The sequence below is a fragment of the Carassius carassius genome, chromosome 21 (assembly GCF_963082965.1).
Source record: "Carassius carassius chromosome 21, fCarCar2.1, whole genome shotgun sequence".
NCBI classification, from domain to species: Eukaryota; Metazoa; Chordata; class Actinopteri; order Cypriniformes; family Cyprinidae; genus Carassius; species Carassius carassius.
In genome coordinates, this window is record NC_081775.1 from 32,104,799 (window position 1) to 32,118,657 (window position 13,859).

General features: G+C 38.7%; 1 protein-coding gene across 4 annotated transcripts in view; it reads left to right on the plus strand.

Moving 5' to 3' along the window:
• The first annotated feature begins 277 nt into the window (after positions 1 to 277).
• Positions 278 to 13,859, plus strand: part of LOC132098173 (semaphorin-6A-like) — a 57,444-nt gene continuing 43,862 nt past the window's right edge. For 2 of the 4 annotated variants that reach the window (XM_059504345.1, XM_059504348.1), the window contains exon 1: positions 278 to 487. The gene's annotated coding sequence lies outside the window, so the exon portion shown is untranslated. The remainder of the gene's footprint in view (positions 488 to 13,859) is intronic. The other 2 variants (XM_059504346.1, XM_059504347.1) reach the window with 1 other exon arrangement.

The window sequence follows — 13,859 nt, forward strand, 5'->3', positions numbered from 1 at the left end:
TGCTTGCAGAAATAACAGTGTGAGTTTGTTGAGTCTGTATAAAGCTTAATTCTGAGTGACTCCACGTGCATGTTTTGCCTTAATTATGAAGTAAACACACACACACACACACACACACACACACACATTCTCTCTCTCTCTTGCTCTCTCTCTCTCTCACACACACACACCGTGTGATAGTGATGGTGAAGATGCGCGTCTGACAGCAGCTCCGAAGAAACAAAATCTCTGAGGTTTGAGGCTCCTCCCTGCATGTGTGTGTGACAGCTGCTGTGTGTTGTGTGTGTGTGTGTGTGTGTGTGTGTGTGTGTGTGAGAGCTCAGCTCAGTTAAGCTTCATCTCTAATAGGATGAGCAGCCGCTCGCGCGAGTAGCTGAATGCGCCGCTCATTGTTCGCTCCGCCGTTTCTCTGCTGTTTCCGCGGATCGATCGATCAGTGATCGGGATTTCTCATGGATCTATCGATGTGAAGAAGCTGTCGCACGCGGTACGTACATGAGAATAGCGCTTGAAGTTGAGCAAGAGCCGCTCTTCCATACGATCGCGCTCCGTTTATGACAATGATGATGATGAAGATGATGTTTAGAACGATATATTGTTTCTTTCTGTGCCGCGTTACTTTGATCTGCCGCGCGGAGGGCTGGTGACGTCACTCCGCTAAACTTCTCTAATGAGCGCTTAAAAACTCATTCATCAGCTGAATGTGAGTGTTGAAAATGAGGGTGTGACGGAGAACAAACAACATCTCCGTGTTTTACTGATTTAAATAATTGCACTCATCAGTAATAAGCGGCTGAGATGTCAATACAACGGAATAAATGTGAGATTGTTTGCAGTTTTGTGTGTATTTTCTGAATGCACGGACAAATATAAACACAATGTGATGGAAATAATGTGATTCGGTAATTTGCTTCTAAGTTAGTATTGTTCTTATTCTTGAGTATGACTGTATCTCCAGTGTCTCTAACAGGTTTATGTCTCGGTCACATTAGACCTGTGCTGTTCACTGATACTGAAGAGCATCAGTGTGAAACCTCATCTGGAGGTTTGTGAAGCCGCTCGCTCTCCTTTGACCCCAGGGGTCATGTAGGGTGTGTCCGTTTCAGCCGTTTCTACCACTTTATTCCTAAATCAACGCAATCCGACAGACTTCTTGGTAACAATGAAACTGCATCTGTTTGGGCAGGACGTCTCAGCGGTCAGCGCTTGGGTTTGGAGGCTCAGAATAAACCAGTGTTTGTTAATCTCATTGTCTGCTGTTGGTTGAGTGTTTTTCTCCCTGTGAGATGGCAGGCGGCCACACGTCTCGACCGAGCCAAGATTCCACGACTATCAGCCTCTGAATTCACATGGCTTTGTGTTGAGGTGCATTATTTGAGGTGTTTTCTCTTGAAACGCTGTGGTTCTGCCTCAGCCGCTGAGCATCAGTGTCAGTGAATAACTGCGCTTCAGTCCTCTCTTCAGCTGATGTAGAAACACTGAAGACTGTGTCTGAAGATCAGCTGATTTTACGCTGATCTGCATTCAGATCGGTGGTTGACGGATATTGATATTTTGATGGCCGATATCTTAATAAGAACAGTGGTATATAGAGATCTCATCACTGTTAAATAAAACAAATGCAAAACAATTGCTGAAAGTAAATATATATTTACTTAATATTTACTAAATTGAAAATGAAATTAAAAAATGGATATCTGTAAAATAAAATAAAGATTTCCCCACTTCTGACATATTGTCCAAACAGAACAATTTTGATAATTACCAAAAAAATTCCAAATATCGGCCAATATAACAGCAAGACAGACCACTAATTATAATTCATATATAGTGCACTCATTTGTTTCTGATGGATCCTCCAGTTCATTTTCTGTGAAAAAACCCAGTGGTTTCATCCTGGTTCACCCATGCATTCATTCAGATTTAATCACGTTTCTATTATTGCAGATCTTTTTGTAGGTTAGCAATCAAGTTCATTTTCAGGAAAAGATTAGATAGCAGGGAATGTGTTTTTATTCTGTTCATGGTGCATTAAAAAGATCATGTTTGTGAAAATAAGTGAATATAAAAGATTGAAAGCTTCGTCTCATTTCTCTGCTAGAAGGACTCAAATGCCAGCTCTGAATCAACACAAAACTGACACATTTTCCTTGTATTGCAATCAAGATCAAATCATGTAATCATTGTTTTAATGTGATCGTCGTTTCTGCTTAAATTAATAAGTGACATAAACTGTACATTTATGCAATTTGGGCATGACTTTGACTCAGTCACAGAAAATGAATGAATGAAGCATGCATACAGCTCTTTTCTTACCCACTACTCTGAAGAAACGTTTGTTTTCTGTGAAGTTGCTTGGAAATTATATGCATTGTAAAAAGCGCTTGAATTGAAGTGCATTGCTGTAACAAACAGAAAACGGCGTCAGCTGATGAAGCAGTGAATTATGAGGTGAATTCAGTGTTTTGATGGGATTGTAAGGAGGGCATCTGATGTGCTCTTCTGCACAAAGCCAATGAGAGCAGCATTGAGCGTGACGGATGGCTGTTTGTCACACCAGCGAGCCTCAATCGCTCCAGCGTGTATTTACATTCTCTCAGTAGAAGCAGGGTTCACTCAGACTGAATTATTGATGACAGCCAATGAATTGCTCTCAATTATGTTAAAGGAGCGCAGCGTAGATCACAGACTCAGAAATACTGTCGATAACTCATCTATGATTCACATGATCATGTTTAATGCATGAGTCTGGCTCTGGGTGGCCACATTACTGAGTAATAGGAACATTTAAGTGGTTTATTGCACGTTTGAAGAAGGAAAATTCATGTTTCTGTCTTTTTAGATGATAGAAAAACAACATTGTCAAATTCTGCTTTGGGTTTTCAGGTTTTGAGTTTGATTGTTAAAGCGCCTATAAGGAACTCTACTGAGAACTTAAAAAAAAATCCTTTGCTCTTTTTTAAAATCACTCCTCGTTTTTATGTTTGTAGATGTTATTAACATTTTCATAAGTCACCTGATTTATGGAGAATTTGTGCTCATTCACATGGAAAATATATCTGCATGCTGATAATAAAGAGATATCAATTACAAACATTTACATTTACATTGAAAATGATTGCTGCTGCTATGCACCTGTTCATTATTACAGGTTTAATTTTTATCACTATAAACTGCTACAGAAATAAAAACACAGATTGAAAAGCAGGTCAAGTTTATGAGCAGAAGTACAGAAATCAGATTGATCAGGCTGGATGTGTTTGGTGTTTTTCTTCCTTCAGTCGTGTTGTTTGTAAAGAAGTGTTTCTGTAAGTGTTTGTCCTGTAAACATGAGTCTGATGACCGAATGATGAGCTGAATAATCACACACTGATCCTGACAGTTTGGGTGTTCTCACAGGTTCTGGGAGTTTGTGTTGTCGTTCTGATGAGTGTGTGTGTGTGTGTGTTTGTGTGTGTGTGGTTTCCAGCGGCGTGAGAGAGAGAGAGAGAGAGAGAGAGACAGTGCATGTGTCTCGTCCCCAGGCCGGTGTTTGGCACTGCCTCGCTCATCTATTAATCATGGCGACTGCTTTCTTATTCTGTTGCCATAGTTTCAGGCTGAAACACTGTGTGTGTGTGTGTGTGTGTGTGTGTGTGTGTGTGTGTGTGTGTGTGTGTGTGTGTGTGTGTGTGTGTGTGGGGCCATGGGACGTTACAGACCAGCAGAGCTGCTTAAAGGGGCCACGCTGCACAATAATGTACAGACACACACTGATCGTCTGATTATTGCTCGTCACACTTGTCCTGCATTTTAAGAAAGAAAAAAAAAAGAAAACAAAATCCTTGAGAAGGTACTGGTACTTTCCTGCTAGACATTTCCTTAACCCTGTATTATATTGTGGTTCAAATTAACCTGGTTAACCTATGATATTTATTGTGACATTTTCTTTTTAGAAATATTTAGAAATATAAAATGTTCATGTTTTTTGAAAGTTGAAAAAACAGGTGATGAATAACATTTTATCATACAATCTGGGTTTTTTGGTAAGCATATATTTTGTATGCAGAATTTGAACAAAATACAAGAGTTCACCCTAAAACTAACACAAAATACAGGAAAAACACCTGAAAAATCAATCTAGGAAACTCTTTCGTGTTAACGTATGGTTGAAGGATCGTTTTAATCTCTGAACAAACATGTTTGTGCTGCTTTACTCTGGATTCTGTAACAGTTGTCAAGCTCTGGCTCTCGACTCGTTTTAAAGGAATAGTTCACCTGAAATGATAATTCATTTACTCTCTCTCATGTCGTTCCAAACCTGTACGACTTTCTTTCTTGAGTGGAACACAGAAGTAGAGCTGAAACAACGAATCGATTTAATCGATTAAAATTGATTATTAAAATAGTTGTCAACTAATTTAGTCATCGATTCGTTGCTAAATAACTTTTATTTGCCGTAAGCGGCTCATTTCGTGCATATTTCAAATCTGCGGTGACCAAAGTGTGGCAGTAATGAGCCACCGGAGGTTTTACTCAGCCAGTACAACAGGAGAAGTAGCGAATAGCCAATAGCTGGCCTCGTTTTATGTCACGTGCTTCCCGAGCAGCGTCTCTGCAGCCATAGACATCATATGATGTCTATATGTCTGCAGCATTCAGCGTGATGTGGGAGTACTTTACTTTGAGCCTTTAAAAAAGAAGAGTAACCTGTAAACTCTGCACTACTGAACTGTTTAAGGGGACGTTCACATATCGCGTCTTTTGCGCGCTCAAGTTCGTTATTTCCAACACCGCACCGCATCGAGTTAAAAACATTTCAACTTTTCAGAATACAGCAAGCGCACCGCGGGTCATGTGACAAGAACTAACCAATCAGCTTCATCCTTTCCCGTAACAACGTTAAAAGCTCAGTCAAGATGAAAGGAACAGCTGATCATAGTTGTATATGGATTTCCATTTTGAAATAAACTTAGTAGCAGAGCTACTGCAAGCGATTTATTTGAGCTGCAAATCCATTTATCCTTTGCTGAAATGCCCGTGTCTTCAAGGAGAGAGCACGTCATGGTTGCTTAGCAACGGCAGACGCCTCAGGGGCACTTCTGCGCGAGTGCTTGGGAAAGAAGGAGAAAGCGGTGCGCCTAGCGTTTTCCACGCGTTTTTAGGCACGATTTGTGAACGGCCCCTAAGACTTTCATTTGTGCAGATTCTCCAGTACAATGTTGTTTGCAAATGTTTAGTCGTAAAAGCTGATAACATTGCTTTTTAACAGTTAACATTTAAAGCTTTACAAACATGTTCTGTGATCAGTTTGTCGTTTACCAGTTCAAAATTCAGTCGTGCAGCCTAATTATGACTGAATGAGAGAGGTAAATGTAGATATTTTAAATGCACTTTTTTTCTAAGTATTCACTGCTCTTTTTCACACAGCAGGTTTTTTGTGTGTGTCCTATTTTTTTTTTCTGGACAACCTTCTGATGGATTTTACTTTAAATTGTGAGTTCCATTCAGGTTTCATGCCATTGGCACTTTATTCGAAGGATTGTTTACAATTTCACAGCAAAAGCTATAAAGCTGTTTCCCAGTAAATAATAAAATACAATGCACTGCAATTTTATTCTGTTTTATCCTTATTCTTCGTGAAAATATGTTCTGAAAGATTCCTTAATAAGCTTCGTTCGGGATGTTAAACTACTTTAGGAGCTCTAAGGACTGCCATGGTGAAAACATTATTTGAAATCTCCTTGTGAAATTTGCTAGAGTATGGGTCAGTGTTCTGATTGCAGAAGAGTTCAACAAAGGGTTACTAACACAATAAAACAACTCCAGGTATATTTGTGATGAGGATATGACAGTGCAAAATGGTTAAAATCTCTTAAATCTATGCTGAATGATAAATACCCTTTATTAATAATTTACCTGGGGAAAAAATGGAAAAAACTAAAATATAAGTACATAAACCGATTAATCGATTAATCGTAAAAATAATCGACAGATTAATCGATTATCAAAATAATCGTTAGTTGCAGCCCTACACAGAAGTAAATATTGTAAAGAGCCTTAGAAACCAAACACTGACTTTCATCATATGAAAAAAACACCGAGACGTTCTTCAGAATATCTTCTTTTGTGCAGTCATACAGGTTTGGATCAACATGAGGGCGAGTAAATGAAGATTTTAGATCCTCACCTCGCTGTGGTTATTTTTAGGGAGTGAGACGCTTTAATCATGAGATATTCTCAACTCTCTGAATGGAGACGTTTGTCACTCCGCTGTGATTTACTGACCTGAGCTTCTGAACTACGAACACATGATTGATTCCGAGTCTTTGAAGTTCATGAGATGATCTCTGAGCAGCAGGTGGAGCTTCTGTGAGAGGCTGCAATTAAAACATCATCCACATAACATCCATGAGCACTTCGAAGAACAGCATTCAGAGTCTAGATCAATACGAGCACAGATTCTAGATCATCTAGAGTTAAAGGAGCGTTCCCATCTAACAGAGAACATTCAGAAATAATGCCTTCATACTTCAATGCTCAATATTCTTAGAACATATTTTTTTGTGTGTGTGGAGTTATCTGGTCTTTAATAATGTTCTCAAAACATAAACACAAAAACTATTTATACATGGACTTTTTTTTGGAGTTGGATGTTGGTCAAGGATATTTAAATGTTACTAGTTTCAGAACACTCAAAGATCAATCAAAAGTAACGTTCTGATAATGTTTGCAAAATTATAAAATGAAATGTTCCCTTAACGTTCATTTAAACAAGAAAAAGAAATGTAAATCTTTTTTTAATATTCAAATTTTTAATATTCAGATGGAGTTATGGTTTTTATTTTTTATAATTAACCCAAAATATTAGCACAAAACAATATTTATACATTATTTTTTATTTCCTGAAATGTTTCTAACATTTTTTAAATGTTACTAATTGTTTTAGAACATTCAGAGAACATTAAAGGTAACATTACCATAATATTTGGAAAATGATCAAAAGCAGTGTTCCAATAACATTTATATAACCAAGAAAAAATATTTGTAAACAATTTTTTATTTGTTAAGGGACACTTTGAGTGTTCTGATAACATTCCGTTTAAGTTTATTTGTAAAGCGCTTTCCACGATACCAATTGTTGTAAAGCAGCTTTACAGAAAATATGAAATTTCTACATTACATTTAGGAGTAGGATATTAGTGGTGACTATGGCAGAAATGTACAGTAAAAATCATGTAGTTCAGAGAACATTAAAAGTAATATCCCCTCAATGTTTGCATAATTGAAAAAATATATTTTTTAAAGCATTCTGATAGAAATGAGGTTCCTGGAGCATCTTTCAGTTCCTCAGGCCGACTCTCATCTGAAGGGTTTATCTGTGGATTAGCGGCCGGCGTCTCACTGCTCATAATCGCACTGATTTGTTTGCGTAGGTTTTGTTATTCTTGTTGGCTTTGTGATGAAGCTTTTCCTGCCGTTCCACGAGCATGTAAACACACAGAGGCAGTGATTGAGACTCAATGCTGTAACATATTGCATCCATGTGGCGTTTTGTGACCACAAGGCTCCCAGTGTTGGGCTCGGACCCGTCCATCAGGAGCGACGCTGGAGCACTTATCACCTCACACAGTCTCCCAGCGTTTCCTTCCTCGGCCAAAAGATCTGTTCCACATGTGCCTCCCATGAGCTCTTTCATCACACACAGACGTCTCTCCGTGCTGCTGTTTCTACCTCACAATCATCAGATGGTTCACAGAAAGACTGAACGGTAGCCGCTTGTAGAATCTCAGCGTCAGCAAACAGCCGGTCGTCCATCTTGTGCTGTTGCAGGCTAATTTGAAGGGTTGCAGCAACAGTCTCCAGATATACACACCAACAGCTGACCTACATATAGAGCCGTGGCACACCTGTGTTTGATCGGCTATCTTTACGAGCTCAGACAAACAGAGCTTCATGATAAGACGGCGTGACTCTGGAATGTGAGCAACACAATGCCTTCATTCATCGCTGCGCTGCTCAAGAATGGTTTGGACAAGCGTGTCAGTTGTTTGTAAATGGACACAGTGGAGGTTGTGTGTTGTGTCACCGAGTTTGCTCTTTTATATCCACACAAGGATTGTTTTTACTAGTCGACTTGGTTTTATGTTACAGAACAAGGCATCTGTTAATAATCTCAGAATTAATGGTTTAAAGTTGGCATTAAATGAAAATGAACCTGCGTGTAATTGATCTGATTATGAATGATTCATCCAAGCATCTGACCTTAATGTCATAACTGGATCTTCTCCAATCATTTATTGCTCGTAAGCTCCGCCCATTGAGCTCATACTCATTTGCATATTCATTTGAGAGCCACGCCCACATCTCAATAACCGATGCATGAATCAGTTCCCAGCCATATTTGTTCTAGGTCAATAATTGCCATATTCATATAATACGGATAAAAAGTTCAGATTCTTCTTTTGTTTTATGCCAACTTAAAAGTAAAATATGTAGCTGTAAGAACAGTACCTAGCGTTTCTATTCGAAGTTCAGGTCAATGGCACTTAAAGTTTGCTTCCTGAATTTGAATTGAGTTAGGACACAGAATACAGAATTTGAATATAAGGAAGCAGAATTAAAATAAACTAAAGTTCATGCAACTCTTAATTTCACATTTTTAACTAGAAAAGCAAAGTTCCTAACCCTTACTTGACAGACTTATTTGAAAGTGAAAGGTTTAAAGATCCTCCATACAGACTGACTGCCTGTATAAAATATAATTTAGTTTATACAGTTTTCATCATGTTTAACAAATTAACTTTTTAATGTTTTTACATTGGCTTCCTGTGTGTCCAGTCTTATTCGGATCCAAGGTTGTGAATTAAAGCATGTTGATTCTTCAGCGGTGAACGCTGCACAGAACGAGTCTGTCTCATGGTTTATCTGATGCTCCTGATCTGCTGAAACTCAAGAGCGTCTCAGTCATTGAGCTTCATGAGCAGCGTCAGATGAAGCTCACCGCAGATCAGATGGCGCTCGGACACGTGCGTTGGGTTCGATGGAGGTGTCTGATTCAGGGATTGGTTTCAGGGAGTTTCTGTGGTGTTCAGTGGAGCTCTCAGGACGTAATGAGGTAATGATCATCTACAGCGATTCACATGAACACACGGATCCATGTGACGGAGTCCAGATCTTATAAAAGAACGAAAAAGAAGATTTATTTTGAGGAGTTTACAGTTTGAGCAGTGGAGTCTGACTTATGAACAAACGACTCTCTAATTGATTCACTGTAATGAATCAGTCAAAAAACACTCCCAAACCCACAGTTTGAATCAGTTTAATGAGCACAGTGTTTATTAAAATTTGAATCAGTCTAATTACTCACTCCTAAAAAGGGTTTCTAAGGGGTTTGCAATAAAAAGTACCATTCTGGTTCCAAAAAGGCCCTTTCAGAACCTCCTTCCTCTGTAAAGAACCTATAAAGTGGTTCTTGATGAAATTTAAGAACCATCCAGTGGGTTCTTCAGAAACTCAGTTTCTGCTTCTTCACGCAGGCGTTTATCTTTAGGACTCCACAGTTTTTATAAGTTAAATGCTCTGTATGTTTTATTCCCAGGTTACTGTAATGAAAGCAGTCGATCATCGTCCAGTCGTCCGTGTGGAATGTGACAGTGTGTCAAATAAACTGGGCTTAATTGAGCCTCATCTAACGAGCGGAGAGCTTCATTACAGAGCAGGCTGTTCGCTTCACTGCCGCTGCTAGTTAATGTGAAAGCCACTGTTTAATAGTTAAACGGTTAACAAGAGCGTGATTCATGTGGAACTTCCCATGTAGCAATGCATGGTGTGTGAGGAACAATCACAGAGACGACGTCAACAATCCAGAGAGGAAAACATGATCGTTAGAAGAGTTCAGTAGCTGCGTTTCATCTGTGTCTGTAGATCACATACAGTGTGAATCTGGCTTCCAGCACTAAACGTTTGATACTAAACTTTGGTCGCATGCTTTCGTAAATGTAGATTAGAGATGTGTGTGTTTGTACCCACAAATGAGATAAACCTGACCAAAACTCGTCTTCATTTGTGGAAACAGTACAAAATGTAAATAATGTTAATTTGAGTTTATAGTTTCTAAAAACATTGTGGGAACATTGTTTTGAAATGTCCAGTTTTCTTGTCACGATTATAAAGCTATTTAAAGGTTACAAACACATTTCTTACAACATTCTATAATTTTTTTCCCCCAAATATAACATGATTTTAATGTTTATTAAAAAATATATAGATTTCTTGATTTTAATCAATTCAAATTTTTACAAAATGATAGCAATTCTAAAATCCCAACAATTGATTGACTAGCCTGTTTTCAGTTAATGAACGGAACATTGTAGCACTTGTGCTACTTATGATATGAAACAAAGCCTCAGATTTCAAATTCTTACCATTTTATTACAGTATTTAGTATTAAAAACTCAGGAAATCCGTATCCGGTCTCATGTAATCACTCAATCAGTGTCCAACCGCGCTAAGACCTCAATATAACAGCTTGTGAACACAAGAAAGTTGAAAGTTGTTCGTTTCCTGTTAGCTGAGTTAAGTTACAGTATTTATAATTTATAGTAGTAGTTATAGTATTTATATTTATATACATATATATATATATAAACCAACAGATGTCTATGTAACGTGCCCATTTAGATAGCTGAGTAAATGTGTGTGTGTGTGTGTAGACACAACATTTGACCCACGAGGCCACAGGAAGTGGTGTCTGTCTGGTTTCTCATCTTCAGACCTTGTAATAATCAAATGCAAGACCTTCAGAAGCCTGCCTGACTGAAACGTTTCCTCTTATTTGGGTTAAACATACAGAAGTGAGAGAGACCATCTATCTGAGCCCAACCACACTGGTTCAGAATTAAATGAGCCCTGAAGCTAAAGAAGAATCATGGTGCAATTATTCAGAGGCTTCATTAAACAGCAGCAGCAGGAACATACATCCGTTTAAAGGATGTTTCCATCAGCTGCTGAATAGCTGCATGTCTCCCAGCAACAGTTCCACATGCTAAAGCAGGTCAAAGGTCACGAGGATCAGCTGTATTACATTAAAGTTGGACAGGTGTGATTGTGTGGGATTCCTGCGATTGATTGGCCTGTTTACAGAAAGCTCGACACAGAGCTATTTCCTGTCGGAAATGATTGAATTAGATTTAGAATGAACATTTATTGTTATTAATATTACTCTTTCATTGAAGGTATGATATCGCCATGAAGTTGATGTGATTATCATGCTTTATTTTTTAAGATTAACAGTTTTTTCCAAGGCTCTGTTAGATAAAAAGTGAAAAAGTAAAAAGTTACATTTAATTTAATTTATAAAATGATTTTTCTTTATAATCTTAATTCAACTGACGAACGATTCTGAAAGTCTGACCGTTATCAGTGTTGAGCTTAAAATGTCTGAAAATGATTATCAGTTGAAAACATTTGTTAGAAATGTAGTAAAGTAACTGAAATAGTTCCACTACGTGTTACTTATTTTAACTGGTGTAGCTTGTGAGTCTGTGACAGTGGCGTTCCCAGCGCTGCTAGCGTAGCGTGTTGTCTGTGTGTTTGAGAGACGAATCCTCCGCTAATCTCATCTAGTGCTCTGGTGACGGAGGTGGATGTGTAAGACAATCACACGTGATTATGTGAGCGCTGGCGTCACCTGCTCGTCTTACGGGGGAGCGTTTGACAGATAAGCTGGATCTGGTCCTGCAGAGCATGCTGGGAGTTGTATGTGGGGGCCGTGTGACCCCATGGGGCTCCGCTAATTGGTGGTCCTGGCTCAGACTGGTTTTCAATAGGTTTTGGACAAAGGCGTCAGTGTGGATCACGTGAGCAGGGCGTTGAGAAAGAGGCTCCCAGAGAGACACAGACAAAGACACCCCATTACTAACCACAAATCACCCCCGCGTTCGGCCCCAACACGCTATCTGACCCACATACCCATCCGTGTGTGAAGAGCGGCTTGATTCGGCTCCGGGACGAGGAACGAGGAGCGCTTCAGGTGTTCAGGATTGATCTCTGCGACTGAAAGCATGTCATTACAGAGCATCAACACTCTGCCGTCATTTACTCTCCTCGCTAAAGAGTTTGGGAGAAACTTCTCTGTGCTCGGTGATACGGCAAACAACATTTCAATCTTTAACTAGTCAACTTAAGACCTAACTACAATTAACCATCTGTTTAAAGAAAGTTCTGACGTTCATCACGGTGTGAGCAACGCAACAAAACACTCGTTAAATATCTTTGCATATAAGATGCATGGAATAAATATTGTCTTAAACATATCCTACATGTTCAGAAATCATATAAAATACAAAACCTTATAAATATTTCTAAGCCAGTTTTAGAGGTCGACTCAAAAAGTCCAGTCGATTCAATATGATTATATTCTGATTCAGAACAGCAAGTCATCGATTTGAGGAAATAGAGAAACATATATCAGTCGACAGAATTGTGAATGTGCATATGTGCTGTTTACAGATGAACGTTAGGATCAGTTATTACAGATCCTGAGGGACAAAGCTGTTCTTGTGTCTATCTAACAATAGAATTATACAGAAGAATAGAAGTCTGAGGAATAAAAACTGTCAAATGAAAAGCAGCAGGTGGCCTTCTGTCAGTATCCTGGATGGGTTAGTATTTATAACTGGTTTAGTAAGCGTGTGTGTGAATGGATGTGTGTGTTGTGGAGGAGTGGTGTGGGATGTGAGGAACGAATTCAACAGGAACGCTGACGCTTTTAGAGCGAGCGACTGGTGAAGGGAAGGTTCCTGCTCCTAATGGAGTATTTTAATCCGGCTGAGAGAAATAAAGGAGCAGCGCTGGAGGGGCGTCTGTTCCCTCACAGATAGAGACGCTAATCTGCTGCGTTCGCTGTCTGGGATTGACCTCCAGCGTTCACACACTTCATTGTTCGTGACCGCCGCTGTCTAGACTTCCTGTGTGTCCTGATGTGCTTCCTGTTTCACTCTTAGCAGCACAGCGTCTCGTGCTCCGGTTCTAGCATCAAACATCCGTTAAACGCTTTTCATCTTATTTATAAGAGCACAGCATGCTTCCCTCAGTTCCCACGGTGGAACATCAGCTGCTCACTGTTCACTTTACACAGAGTAAAAACAGAAATATTGAGAAAATCATCTTTAAAGTTGTTCAAATGAAGTTCTTAGCAATGCATATTTACGGCATTATTTTTAATGTTTAAAGTTTTTAACTTTTTTATTAATTTTTATTTTAGTTAAAAATGCTCTTATTTCAAGTTAAATATTTTTTAATGATTTTAGATATAGTGATTTATAACAATCGTTTCATTTCTATTTCTTTTTTCTTTAAATATGTCTGTATAGTTTTTTTTTTAATTTATTAATTGTTTTAGTTTTTTGTTTTTCAAAACGAGGAAGAAATGTTGCCTTGTCAGTTAGCTGAAATAAAAGAAGTTCCTGTTTATTTCTATTCTATTTTAATCCAGCTAATGTTTTCATTATTGATAGTAGCCCTGCTTCATATCTTCACAGATATTACGTCTGCGTCCGTCGGAGACAGAGACTGACCCGTTCGGTCAACGATGATAAATGACGCGGTCACAAGCGTCTGAATGAGATGAGAATATGTGGAGACTGTGTGTGTGTGGCTCATTTAATCCGCTGGGAAAAACCATTTATTCCTGAAATTAAATTCATGTTTGTCTCACATTGACTTGGTGTCACTGGATTGAGATGGATTGGTCTTAAATTGCTCTTTTGTGTGTTTTTACATCATATTGTTCACGAGTTCTGTCACTGAAACCAGGGTTAGGCAATACTAGCAAAAATATTATCACTATATTTTTTTCAATATCATATGATATCGAT